This window comes from Schistocerca cancellata, chromosome 10 (genome assembly GCF_023864275.1).
Source record: "Schistocerca cancellata isolate TAMUIC-IGC-003103 chromosome 10, iqSchCanc2.1, whole genome shotgun sequence".
NCBI lineage: Eukaryota > Metazoa > Arthropoda > Insecta > Orthoptera > Acrididae > Schistocerca > Schistocerca cancellata.
Window position 1 is genome coordinate 141084201 of NC_064635.1, and position 15724 is coordinate 141099924.

Sequence of the window (15724 nt, forward strand, 5' to 3'; positions counted from 1 at the left end):
GTCTTCCAAGAAGATAATGCTCAAGTTGTATTGCAAGCTAGCAAAGACTATAATATAGTTGCACATATAATTTAATTATATGCTGAAGATCTGCTCAAGGTAATGGTTACATTGTTTCACAATGGATATTCGAAGCTCTTGTACAAACAAATGTTATTGTTTCCTTGTGATTCGAATGATGAATATAACACTTCCTGTGTAGTTACCAATTATGTCATTTCTAATATTCATTGGAGTTGGACATGGAATATCATAAGTATATTGACAGAAGAAAAGCCAATAAATTATTAGTTTGACCTCATTAAAGTGAGTAGGAGTATAATTAAATGAAATTTATGTCAGTAGGACCTCTCAATAATTACTTTTCAAAAAAGGTTTGGCAAATTTTGGCATATAGGGATGAGGAAAAGAAGTATAAGAAAGGAAAGATGGAGAGAAAATTTCATAAGATAGTAATTTCTCTTAAATACACAACTGTAATCATCAAAATCTTCAAGAGTAAAATTTAATACAGAGTTCATAAAATTCTGAATAAAATACAAAACATTTTTTGAGATGCCATATGTGCAACACATAATTCAAAATAAGATGAAAAAAATTGGAACCTAAACCCCCGCCGGCGAAACATTGCACTTGACAGTTCGCTTTTTGTCTAGTTAGGTTGGCTATACCGTAATAGCGATGTTGCAACAGCAGCCTCTATACACACAGCAGACGATACAGTTTTCCGTCCCGTCTCGTAAGTGCAAGCGATTGAGCAATTACAGTGTATATAAAAACTCGTTTTTAGTTGTACTACAATGACAGGAAGTAAGCAACCGTATAATAATGCATGTAAAAGCATAACAATGCGCACCAATTCGATAACAGAGCAAAGAAATACAAAAAACAAGCATCTGACGACTGGTACTTTAAAATCAATAATGTACGTAGTTTACAAAATAAATAATAACCGAGATTACAATAAATAACCAATATTTGTAATTTTTCACTCACCAATTTACAGCGATAATGGCGCAATTCCATCCAGCTCGCCATCGTCACTGTTGTCCGATTCATCGCCAAAACCGTCTTCATCGTCGTCATCAGCAGGACAAATCATTAGTTGTTCATGGCCACTGATAATGCCTTCTATTGTCTGTGCTGCTCGTATAAGCTTCTCGACGTGCTCTACTTTCTTTCTCCATGAGGCTGCATCCACAGTCACAAGAGCTTCACGCAACAGCTTTTCCACCTCTGTTATTGTAAAGGACTTGTTGTTGTTCCTTACATACATTTTTACATCACTCCATATTAACTCAATAGGGTTGAAATGGCAGTGATATGGTGGCAGCCTTATTACAGTATGAGCCTGCTCCTTGGCAATTTCGTCTACTACATATGTAGGTGTCGTAGGCTTATTTTCTTTAACAAGAGAATATAACAGAATCTTTGTCATACTCATATCCGCTGGAATATTTCGAGCCTGTAACCACTGCACCATAACTTCTTTCCGATCATTTGTGGTTGGGGCTTTGTTCTGTATCACCGAATTATATGGAGCATTGTCCATTACAATTATTGTAGGGACAGGAAATTGTTTTAAAAGGTTCCTGAACCACTCAACAAATCGTGTGTGATCCATATCTTCATGGTAATCACCAGTCTTTTTTTATCTAAAAACTAAAAGTGCGTCAGGGACAAAACCACTGGAGGAGCCTGCATGGACCACAATTAATCTAGCTCCTCTTCCCGTCGGCTGATGGCCGCTACTGCTGGGTGTGTTATCCGTCCAACATTTACTGACAGCTTCCCTGGCATTAACCCACGTTTCGTCTAGCCAAATTATGGAATGAATGTCTCTGCCCACAATTTTGTGCAAGAAGATGCTACGAGCGGTAACAATATGTGCCCTCTCTAACAGTACTTTGCGCCCGTCTAGCGTTTTGTAACGGAAACCCACGTTTTTTAGCACAATTTTTAGTGATGTTTTACCACCCCTGAAGAGTTCACTTTCTTTTAAAGAGATTAATAACTTAGCTACAGTCGGATACTCTTTTCTGCTGTAGTAAGCATAAACATGCCTACGAATTGCATCAGTCTGGAAAGAATCTGAATCTGTGATAGGACTAGATCGCTTTTTCTTATTTCCTGGGGTTGATAAAAATGTATTATTTGATCCAGACAGCTCGGAATCATTACGGCTCACTTCAGTATCTTCCAAGTTTTGTAATAATACTCCTTTACTTACTACGGTTCTTGCACTAATACCTTGAGTTTTCGACGTACGTTCCACCACTTTGTCGGCAGGAATTGATGGCTGTCCATGAATGCTTACGTAGTTTTCCTCCTGCTCGTAAAACTCACGAGTTCTGCGTAGTAACTCCAGTGCCTGGCTGTTTAGCGGCACCCCTCGACGCAAAGGATTGTCACTAGGTGAACGAAGTCTTTTCTGTGGCATTTTCCAAGTATGTACACTCACAACGTAACAAAAGTCACAACGATATAGCACACAGTACAACGAAAACACGCGGTAAACAACATACAATTCACGTTGTATACACATTCACTAAACAAAGCCGGCAACGCGGGAACTTTGACGTCACAGCACGAGAGTAACAGCTGTACTCACTGCGTTGTGATTGGCTGGTGCCCCACGCTGAACGCCTAGCGCCTATCGTTCTTCACTTGTTACTCTGTTAGGCTGCCAACTTCATACGCAAACGTCAAGTGCAATGTTTCAGCGGCCCGGGTATAGGATAAGGACAGAGTTAATTTTTTTTAATTTTAGCTGAAAGTTACTGTATTTTCTGTTGGAAATTTTCGCAGTGCACCTTATGGAAGAAATTTTACTTCTTAGTTTCTAACAATATGGAGAGTGTCTCATTGGCTATGCTAGCTGCTTTATACTCCATAACTGGTTAATACTGGTATGGATTGTGTTGAACTGTTCCTGAATAGAACAGTTATTGTTTGGGATAGCAATTAGTAGATTTCACACTGATGAGTCATTGATTCTTTGAGACTAACTTATCAGTAATCCTTTAAGCACAGTTCTTACATAGTATAAAATTTGTAATTTAAATTTTTAATATTGTACTTAAGTCATTAAATAACACTTCATAATAGTTATTATTTGGTATTAACCTCTATCTTTGAACAGCAAACGATAACACATTAGTAGGTGGTAAGAATTTTTGTGCTTGATTAATTTGATGGGTGCTTATGCCTTTCGTTTGTCAAGGCATTCCAGTTTCATATGCTGAACAGTGATGTAGCAGGATTAGCCACAGGTTGTTAAAAGAAAAAGTTTGCTAATCATGTAGTCACTGTATGGCTTCAATTCAATTAAAGAGCTAACAGTTCTGCCACTAACATCAAAACATTAAGGCCATCTCATATTATTATGTGGCTCATATTGGAGTTGTTGTTCATAGTATATTTTGTCAAGCATGTCCCCTTTGGGGACATAAATTATTTCATAAGGTCAGCTGACCGATTCCAGTGGTCTATGTTCAGAATCACAAAGAGAAAAGTGAGTAACAGTTGATTGTATAGAAATACTTACACCTACGATTTAATCAAAGTGTCACTAGTATATAGTTGCAATTGACTATTTTACAAAATTTCAGTTAGGAATATTGACTCTGAAGATGCTAAAAAAACACTTGTTTAGAGGCATATTGCCTAAACTAAATTAAGGAGCTGCATATTAATGATACTGGTCAACAGAAATGTAAATGTAACAGCATAACACAACCGTAAGATTTGTTGATCATACTTACTAGGTAGATATCTAGCAAGTAGAAGCTACTTAATTTGGTACCTAGTGGTTCCTACACCAATCGCAGCATTAACATTCATGTACGTGATTTTACTGTAGAGCCTTCAAATGTTTTATTATTTTGTGTAACAGTAGTGGAACTTGATACTGTTTCAAAGAAACAAAAATGTAAATGGCACAAAGAGCGACATACACTGAACAGACTGTGGCCTATCTGCTTGTCCTACTGTCTGTCTAAGATCAAGAGTCCTTTTGGCTCATTGCTTAAAAGTGTATAAAGCATGTCTCACTTACAGTAGATGTTGTGGGGAAGGTATATCGACATTTTGCACAATGTGTCTTCAACCTACTAGGATCATTATTCTATGTTGTTGTAATTTATCATATATGTGTTTACTTTTGTGCTTTACTTTTTAATAAGTTGTGGTTAATCATTCCAACATACATTTTCGTTTAGTAACAGTTTATCAATATATGTATGGGCTTATGCAGCTGCACCATGCTAAACAATAACTGATTTTGATTTAAATGAAAAAGAAATCTTGGAAGTACGTTGTGTTCATACTAAAATAACGTATGATTTTTAGGCTAGGGTCATTTTAAAACATCAAAAGTGAATGAGTGATAATTTGTTCATTAGACATTTGTATGTGATATACATTCTTTCCTTACTCTCACCTTTGAAGTGAGTCCAGTTTAATTTTTTTCATATATATTTGGCAGAAATAATTTTTGTTTTTTAGAACTAAAACATCATTAATATACTAAGAATTTAGTAACTACAAGGATATCTTACAGTCTTATTGTAGTATAATTTCTATATACAATTTAAATAATTATTTTCTTTGTTGTGAAAGTTCACTGGGTTCTGTGTTTCAATTTACTTATGTGGACAATATATGAGACCAAAAGGCTTCCCAGTAATAACTTTTGTTTAATACTTTTGTCCATTTGATATTGTAACGAATGCCTCTGTATGCTATACAAAATGTACAACTTTCACCATTCACCATTATCTGGGATATTGTTTTGTTTTTAACCCATCATAATTGTTTTCAGGCATGCATTTGATTTAAAATTACCAGTCCAGAATTATTTTGACTGTATGTATCACAAAATCTTTTCACTCTGTGCGAAAAACTACACTACTGGCCATTAAAATTGCTACACCAAGAAGTGATTACATTTTCACGCAATTTGGATGTATAGATCCTGAGAAATTAGTACCCAGAACAACAACCTCTGGCCACAATAACGGTCTTGATACGCCTGGGCATTGAGTCAAACAGACGTTGGATAACCCGTACAGGTACAGCTGCCAATGCAGTTCAGCACGATACCACAGTTCATCAAGAGTAGTGACTGGCGTATTGTGACCATCCAGTTGCTCGGCCACCATTGACCAGACGTTTTCAATTGGTGAGAGATCTGGAGAACGTGCTGGCCGGGGTAGCAGTCAAACACTTTCTGTATCCAGCAAGGCCCATACAGGACCTAAAACATGCGGTCGTGCATTATCCTACTCAAATGTAGGGTTTCGCAGGGATTGAATGAAGGGTAGGGCCACGAGTCGTAACACATATGAAACGTAACGTCCACTGTTCAAAGTTCCGTCAATGCGAACAAGAGGTGACCGAGACGTGTAACCAATGGCACCCCATACCATCACGCCGGGTGATACGCCAGTATGGCGATGACGAATACACACTTCCAATTTGTGTTCACCGCAATGTCGCCAAACACTGATGCGACCATCACGATGCTGTAAACAGAACCTGGATTCACCCAAGAAAATGACATTTTGCCATTCGTGCACCCAGGTTCGTCGTTGAGTACACCATCATAGGCGCTCCTGTCTGTGATGCAGCGTCAAGGGTAACCACAGCCGTGGTCTCCGAGCTGATAATCCATGCTGCTGCAAACGTCGTCGAACTATTCGTGCCAATGTTTGTTGTCCTGCAAACGACCCCATCAATTGACTCAGGGATCGAGACGTGGTTGCACGATCCATTACTGCGATGTGGATAAGATGCCTGTCATTTCGACTGCTAGTGATACGAGGCCGTTGGGATCCAGCACGGCATTCCGTGTTACCCTCCTGAACCCACTGATTCCATATTCTGCTAACAGTCAATGTATCTTGACCAACGAGATCAGCAATGTCGCGATACGATAAACCGCAATCGTGATAGGCTACAATCCGACCTTTATCAAAGTCGGAAATGTGATGGTACGCATTTCTCCTCCCTACACGAGGCATCACAACAACGTTTCACCAGGCAACGCTGGTCAACTGCTGTTTGTGTATGAGAAAGCGGTTGGAAACGTTCCTCATGCCAGCACGTCGTAGGTGTCACCACCAGCACCAACGTTGTGTGAATACTCTGAAAAGCTAATCATTTGCATATCACAGCATCTTCTTTCTGTCGGTCAAATTTCACGACTGTAGCACGTCATCTTCGTGGTGTAGCAATTTTGATGGCAAGTAGTGTAGGTCATACAGAATTCATAAAGTAGTGTAACATCTGCTGTCGTCATTTGGGAAGTGGCATGGAATGAGAGCCTTTAGTAGCCATGTTAGTTGTTGTATGTGACAGAAGACAATAGCTTTTGATACATATCACATAGGTTACATCTCTTCCATTTGACCATTCATGCTCTTTGTCATTATTTTTTCATTATTACCAGAGAACAAAATATAATGCCAGCAGTCAGAAGTAATGAATTCGGAATAGTAGTGAAAGAAATAATTTTAAACTAAGGTCGGTGTCTCTCTGACTACATCTTAAAAACTACATTATTTCTTATTTTGACATCTTGAAAAGTTTAAAAGGATCTTAAAATTCTCTTAGTGATAATTTCTTGGTTAAAAGCGGGCCTTCTTAGTTGATCACCATCATCCTCCATAGGAGTTTATTCTTCAAGAAGATGACGAATATCTTCAAAAGCTTGAGCTTAAACATAGGTACATTGACTTGAAAACTAAGTGGATTTTAGGATGATTGCCACCATAAAAAACAATGTCATTTTGCAGGCAAATTTGCTGTAACATATGAATGAAATATATTTTGCCACATTTTAAAAATGGCATTACATCAGTTTTCTTTATTTCATTCTTAAGGAAATGTTGCTATGATATATGCAAATGTATTAATGACTTAAAAATTATGCGAATATATATATAAAATTTCTGAGTAATTGGATATGAAAGTTTAATTTCCTTAGTATTGAAATGTTTCAGTGAACATTATGGAAGATAGTTTAAGTAGTTTCCACAATAATAACTAATAATTTCTGTATAAGCTGTAATTAGCTCTTCACCCTCATCTGTGACTGCATCTTCTCTATATACAAATTTTGTACTAATGAGATCTGTTCCCTGTTATTCGTTTCTTTTTATGTCAATCAGATTTATTTAGGAGAACAGAAATTCTGTAAATTTCTGCATCTACAAGCTCCAATATTCCAACTTCAAATATTTCTTTACTCATATAGGTTGGTACCTCTTCATTTACTCCTGGAAATATTGACTTTATATATATATATATATATATATGTCTGTTATTTATGGTCTGGAGCTAATCAGCTTCCTTTACTGTCAGTGGTGTCTTAAACTCATCCCACATAAGAATTTTGTGTTATTGAAATGTTTATTTTAGTCTGCTCATATTTATATCATGAATTTTATTCATGTAACCTTTATTTGTACAAGTGAACTTAAATTTTAATTAGTCAAATTTCTGAAAATCTCTTTATAGTCATTGGTTTTGTTTTGATTGAAAGCGATTTCAATTTGTTGCGTACGTCTCATTACCTTTGTCATACAATAACACAATACACTTCCTCAAGTGTTTCTTTGATACTATAATTTGATAATAAATATATTATATTTTAACATATGCTGATACTTTCACAAATAATTTGAAGCAGTTATCTAAATACTGCACTTAGAAGAAAGAAACGTAATTCTACTACTGCAGTAATTGTCCCAGTATGTCCTTAACACCTTTGCTTCCTGAAGCTCACCTACTGTTTTGTTTCCAATTTCTGATATTCTTTTTAGTGTAATAAGCTCTGCTCCACTGCACCATGTCATTTTAGGAGAAGTACAGCAGAGAAGTGGCTAGTAGTTGTTACACAGCATTTGTAGTGTTCAGTCTCTGCAGCATAAGTGACCTACTATCTTCATAACAGAAAAAGAACATTTCATTGTTTACTTAATTTACTGACATCCCTTATTATTACTTTAATAAAAGTGTGCTTTGTATTTTGTTTTCCAGTTTGTCATCAATGGTGTCGTTAAAAACATGTATTGCACATTCCAGTGATTCACAATTATTTTTTTGAATACATAGGGCAACAGTATATTTTATAATGTACCTCCTCCCTTTGTTTGTGTTACTTCACTAATTTTGCCACAAATTTGTTCAAAATTTTCTTCAAAGGTTATGTATATATCCAACATTATTTTGGCTGTACACTGTTATTTTTTAATCAATATATACAACTTTCCTGCTCAGCTGCAAAATCTTTAAAAAAAGCTTCACAGTTTTCATAAACCATAGCAGTTACTATGGTACTTCCTTGTCTTTTACGTTAAATGAATATGAAAAGATTTTTTAAGTTTCATTGTAAGTCCCTAGTCAGAAGTCTCTAAGTGTACCTACTACTTTATCATCTTTAGAGCACTTTCATATTCCTACCACTTCCTGACATCTGGTGCTTGATGACAACAATCATATCTCATGTAGGGCTGCTAAACATATATGCACTGTACACCAGAATCAGTCACTTACGTGGTAGGATATGAGTAGAGTGTGCTCATGCATTTATGCATGTTGAACAAGATTCAGAACTTCCCAAATAAACCACTGAAAGTCAATAATGTATAAAATCGTATTTTAAAGACAATATTGAGAAAAAAGTGCTAAAATTGTCTATGTGTTTACAATAAAATTTGAAAATCCACCTCCCTACATATAACTGCATTTTAATTATACTACATTCCGAGAGTTAACTCACTAGCCATGCATTGTGGACCATGCCATACATTTAGGAAATTTAGCCACCAAGAGTGTTCATCCTACAAGGAACTTGAACTTCACTTCTGCAACTTTTTCCTACAGATCTTCCTGTGCTTGTCTTTAAGTAACACATCTGTAAAACAGTCCTTAAGAAAACAAGTGGTATTCATAATATTATATAGCATTCCCTTTAAAAACAAGTTCCAGTGGTTTCACTTTTCCTCTCAACATGATTCAAAATAATGAAGACAAGGCACCATCTAGAGAATTGAATTCTTGCCACAGTTTATCCATTGTTTGCTTGTCTGCTCATTTGACAATAATTGCTACTTTATTCCTTGTGAGGCTTTCTTGCATCACACCTTCCAGTCCATACCACACTAACTCCAATATATGTTGCAGTAGACAAACGACATGCCTCATATTAACATACCCCTCCAACGTTATAGAATCATATTTTACCATGATTTTGTAACCCATAACTGAGAACAACATAAATATACCAAATTCCATGTTAAATACCAACTAGTGAATGTAAAAAGCAATTTCAAACATTTGTCTCTTCAGGGACTCTCACAGTCAGTTGCTAAAGCGTTAATAAATTCAGATACACAGTCAAACAACAAACGTGGGAGAGGCAATGGAGGAAAGGCAACAGTAATGAGCTAAGCAGAAAATTTCATATTGGACATTTATATCTTCGAGATGAATTAACGTCACAAGTGGAGAAATTATGTGACAAGCAAATGACAGACATGTGAATTCAAACTTAAGTGGGATACATTCAGAATCATAATTGGAAAACAGTATGTGAAATACATAGAGGAATTTCATAAGGAATAAGACGTACTGAAATCGCATGAAAGAAAAAAAGTGAGTAAAGCAGAATACTGAAACGAATAGAGATGAGCAAAAGAACTAAACATGTCATCCATATTGCATTTTGTAGAGAAACTCTGAAAGTTTCTTTTTTTTGCAAAATTTCAATATGTGAACCATGGGTGACCTGGCAGATGTCAATTTTGTAATTGAATTCTTGCCATACCGATCCCAGCATGGCATCACTGACTGTGGCAACCGTTTCCTGTATTCCCTCCTGGAGCTCTGCCACATCATGTGGTAGAGGTGGTACATACACCAGATCTTTAATGTGTCCCTATGAAGAAAAGTTACAGATCTGATTATCGGATTTCATGAAACAGCAGTCCCCTTCTGTAGCACACACCTGAACTCGCCATGTTTCCGACTAGCACTGACCATCAGCATATTACTAAACTATGCTGTGGTGGTATACATGAAAAAAAGCTTTTAGGGTTTCTCTTCAAAATAACATATATGTGATGTCTGTACAATGTTTGGTTCTTGTGCAATAAATAATTGAGAGTGTTCCTGGACTTCATGTACACTCTGTATTCAGTTCTTTTCATGGCCAATCACTACAATATGAAAATGGCCAAAAACAGCCAACAAAACTAATTCTTTAGATCAATAATAAGAAGTTTCTTCATAAATGTGTCAGTCCTTACGTGCTGATAACTTCATACAACTGACTGAAAACCAATGAATGAACTTTTCAATAACAAGTACAGCAGGGGAGGTTTACAATAGAAAATTCATGAGATGCAGATTAAGACCAGAAGTAAAACTAAAACATTATTCTAAAACCAGGGAAAATTAGAAGAATCTGGAGAGACTGTTTTAACACTAATAGCCATGGTATGTGAACAAATAAAATGTACAACAAAAAGGTGAAGAAGGTGGTGGCATGTATATCAGTAATTACTCATGTCTTTAATAAATATCTATAACCTGAATCAATAATGTGGGCGAGTTCTGTCTCAGTGAGGTATAATGATCATGTTATTACAATTATTACTTAGCAGTTTCTCTCATGTTGTTGCATGTTCAGTAAGATGGCAGCAAGACCAATAGCTCCTTCTCAGATTCAATACCACAGAACTAAACTTATCATTAAAATTCAGTTTGGTCCAGACAAACTGACACACATACCAAAAAACGAAGAAAACGTACAGGATAATTTGTAGTGTCAAAGCTTTTATCCTTATTCATTGATAGTAGTTTACTCATCATCTACAATTTTGCATTTATTGTACACTGATCAACCAGAACGTTATGACCACATACCTTATAGCTGGTAATCCTCCTTTGTCATACATAACAGCGGTGCTGCGTCTTGGCATGGAAGCAGTGAGGCCTTGAATGTCACTGAAAGGGAGTCCGCCTGGAACTCACTGATGTGTTCCTCGAAACACTCCACCACACCCCTGGCCTCGGGACATGGTGCATTATCTTATGAAAATTGCCACTGCTGTTGGGAAACATGATCGTGATGAAGGTCTGGAACCAGCGCACAATATCCCTTGACTGTCATAATGCTTTGCATGAATACCACTGGGTCACAGACGCCCATGTGAATGTTCCCCACAGCATAATAGAGCCACCACCAGCTTGTCTCCATCACGCAGTACAGGTATCAAGGAGCTATTCCCCTGGAAGACGACAGATTTTCCCTCCTCCATCCCCACCTCATAGCCGTGATCTAGAAGGTATTTGGAATTCATCAGACCACGCAACGCTCTGTCACTGCACCAGCGTCCAGTACCGATGGTCAGATGCCTATTTCAGCTGCCGTTGCCGATGTCGTGACGTTAACATTGTCACATGCTTGGCTTGTCGGCTGCAGAAACCCATAATTATGAGTGTTCAGTGCACTGTGTGTTCCGACACAGTCTGATGTTAGTTCCGCCACAGTTCTATGCCTGTCCTGTTTTACGTGCCCATGCTATGACGTCTGACATGAGGGATGACCGACCAACCTCATGATGTCTGGACATGGTTCGCCATGGTTTCACCACGTGTTGAAGAGACTCGCCACAGTGCTCTTCGAATGCCTGACAAGTCGTGCAGTTTCCGAGAAGCTCGTACTGAGCTTCCTGGCTATCAGACTCTGTTCTCAGTCAAACACAAATAACAGTACACCTCTCCATTCTACACACGGACAGCATGTTTACTGACACTACCTACACCATGTGGGCGTCTTATTAGCAGTCATTTCTCGCCTGGACGTGTTAACACCGACGGTAGGTCGGTGGTTACAATATTCTGGCTGATCTCTGTATATATGTGAAGGAAAGATGAATTATCTTCTGCCTCCAGAAATCTAAATATTAACAGTACTTTAAATGTCAAAATAGTAAAGAAATTGATATATTATATTTCCTAATACGATAGTTATCTCTCTTTTAAAAGTAAATTACAATGGCACCTAATGATGAACTTACATACTCTTAACAAAATTAATGTTTTGTACACTGAAATTAAAAAGTGTCTGATGGTGTCATTGAAATGAAAAAAAAATTACAGTAATCTGTTATCACTTTCTCAATATGAACGCTATTATGTGAAAAATTATTTATAAAACATGAAGCTTCACAAATAAACTCTGGTCAACTTATAATTTTGCAATGTTAAACAAAAAGAATGGTCTTCACTAAATGCAGCAACTATCTAGGTAGAATGTAAAAATTACTTAATGAGGGTTATGAATATGAAAATATTTCACATGAAACGGAGAACAAGGTGATTCCTAACAAAGTGAGGTGCTATAAAGATAATCCATAGCAATAAGGAGAAATTTATCATTCAGTACCAAAATACGACATGATTATGTCACATTTAACGATTTAAAGGACATAATCTGCCATCAACAGGCAGTCAGTAAATTAGTCATTGTTTTCTGAGAGCCTAGATAAATTTGCAGTTGTTCAGGTGCTGTTCTATTTTTTATTGTTCTTCCTTTTTCTTCTTTTTTATCTTACTTCTTTGACATTCTATAAATATTGACTGAATACATTTGCAATCACTTGCCTGTTAGTATGCCTTCACTTCCGATAAAATTTGTTCTTTTAATTTCCTTATGCCTATATCTTCACATACATTCCACATGATACCACATAGGGTATGTTGAAGTGTACTTTGAATCAACGTTAGCCATTCCCTATCGCATTCCATTTGCATACAGACTGAGGGAAAAATAATTTCTGTTTCTCCAAATCCTTTTCACCTTATTCTTATGATCCCTATGCAAGATATATGACAAACCCAATGTGATTGTTGTACAGTCTATCTATAATGTAGGACACTGAAATTCAGTCAACAAGTTTTGTGATGAACAAGTTATTATTTTTCATTTTTTTCTGAATTCAGTTCATTCAACACCCCTGTTACACTCACGTGGGAGTTCTAGCAGCATGTTATTATCCTAGCAACGCCTTTGTGAGTTTCTTCGTTTTCCACTATCAGGCCTATTTGACATGAATTTCAAACACTTGAGCAGTATTACAGAATACATAGCACCAGCGACTTACACACAGTGCCCCTAATGGATCCACCCCATTTTCCTAGAGCCTTATCACAAATTAAACTTCTCTATTAAACATCCCTGTTCCCCATTAAAGTTTTTCATTTTATATCACTCTGTAACCTTAACTATAGGCACTTAAGCAATGTGAAAATCTCCAGAAACTTAGTAATAATCTTATGATTGATTAATATTGGGTTCCTTGTCTTGCTTGGAGTATTATGTTACAAATATCCAATATTAAAAATCAATTCAGTACACCAAAAAGTGATCCTGTGTAGGATCTGAATTTCCTTATAAGCATTCAGTGATGGTAGACAGTAGCATCATCAGTCACCAATGTGATACTAATACTAACTAACTGATGAAGCGTTCCCTTCTATCACAAATGTACACAGACAGGTTGCTTAGCATATAGAGTAAGTTAAAATGATTTTCTAGCACCCATATATGCCTTTACATAATAAATGTTAGGTGTCATATTAGTGGGCTATACAGGGTGGAGAAATATTGTGTCACGATATTTTAACCCTGAATAGCTCATGTCAGTGAACATCAAAATCACTAATTGAAACGCCCTCTAAACCCGCAGAGCAAAATAGGTGATTAGAATTGTGGAAAGGGCCAAATAAGGTGTTGGTCAGATTGACTCAAAATTGTAATTTATTGTAATTTGATAACACCTTGAAACCAAAACGTCAATTAGCTGAATCTTTAGGACTATGAGTTTCAAAAAGGCAATTATTTCACAGCTAAATGCCTCCAAACAAGAAATCTTAAGAATCAACAAAATTTTAAAAAATGCAATTAAAATAGCAAATAAAATAATTAAAATATATATGGTACACAGCGAGGCTGGAAAACCTCAATAGAACAAACATATGCAAGGTGCAATACAAGTAGCTGAAGGACACAGTTAAATCTTGAAATCTTAAACTATATTACCATAATCTTTTAAGGCAGAAGGCCACAATGTTTTTGCTTAAAAGGTAATTTCAAGGATAAGGTCTTACGTGGCTTAATTGATTTTCCAAAATTAAAAAACACATGAAGTACAGTAAAACCAAGAATTTTTAAATCATTGGCTATGATAGATTGTAAACAGACAATTAAACACCGGTGAGAAGGACAATAAAGAAAACGGCACTCAGAAGCCACCAGGGAGGTCTGTCTGCCCTCGTTCGCTTAGGTGAGTCGAGTGGTGAGCCCAACTACACTTGATCTATCGGAATCCAACCAGGGAACAGCCACGTATCGGCTGACACAACCACTTGCTTGCTACCGATCAGTACATGAGAACTCAAACACAAAAGATACGAACGTGATTATCCACAATGAAATATGTATTAGCTGTCAAAACTACACACCATGTTGGACAGCGACAACAGGTGAGGAAAGGATGCTGCCTGAAATTACGTTAGTAGCCAGGGCAGGTAACTGCAACACTAACAGCCACAAGGCAGAAAATTCCTCTAGTACACTTAAATTTGATATACAGTAATATAGTTAACTTCACCCAAAAGGAACAATGCCTGAAATTACGTCAGTGGGCAGGGCAGGTAACCAGAACACTAATGGCCACAAGGCAGAAAATTCCACTGGTGCACTCGAATTGTTGTCAACCAATATACACTCCTGGAAATTGAAATAAGAACACCGTGAATTCATTGTCCCAGGAAGGGGAAACTTTATTGACACATTCCTGGGGTCAGATACATCACATGATCACACTGACAGAACCACAGGCACATAGACACAGGCAACAGAGCATGCACAATGTCGGCACTAGTACAGTGTATATCCACCTTTCGCAGCAATGCAGGCTGCTATTCTCCCATGGAGACGATCGTAGAGATGCTGGATGTAGTCCTGTGGAACGGCTTGCCATGCCATTTCCACCTGGCGCCTCAGTTGGACCAGCGTTCGTGCTGGCGTGCAGACCGCGTGCGACGACGCTTCATCCAGTCCCAAACATGCTCAATGGGGGACAGATCCGGAGATCTTGCTGGCCAGGGTAGTTGACTTACGCCTTCTAGAGCACGTTGGGTGGCACAGGATACATGCGGACGTGCATTGTCCTGTTGGAACAGCAAGTTCCCTTGCCGGTCTAGGAATGGTAGAACGATGGGTTCGATGACGGTTTGGATGTACCGTGCACTATTCAGTGTCCCCTCGACGATCACCAGTGGTGTACGGCCAGTGTAGGAGATCGCTCCCCACACCATGATGCCGGGTGTTGGCCCTGTGTGCCTCGGTCGTATGCAGTCCTGATTGTGGAGCTCACCTGCACGGCGCCAAACACGCATACGACCATCATTGGCACCAAGGCAGAAGCGACTCTCATCGCTGAAGACGACACGTCTCCATTCGTCCCTCCATTCACGCCTGTCGCGACACCACTGGAGGCGGGCTGCACGATGTTGGGGCGTGAGCGGAAGACGGCCTAACGGTGTGCGGGACCGTAGCCCAGCTTCATGGAGACGGTTGCGAATGGTCCTCGCCGATACCCCAGGAGCAACAGTGTCCCTAATTTGCTGGGAAGTGGCGGTGCGGTCC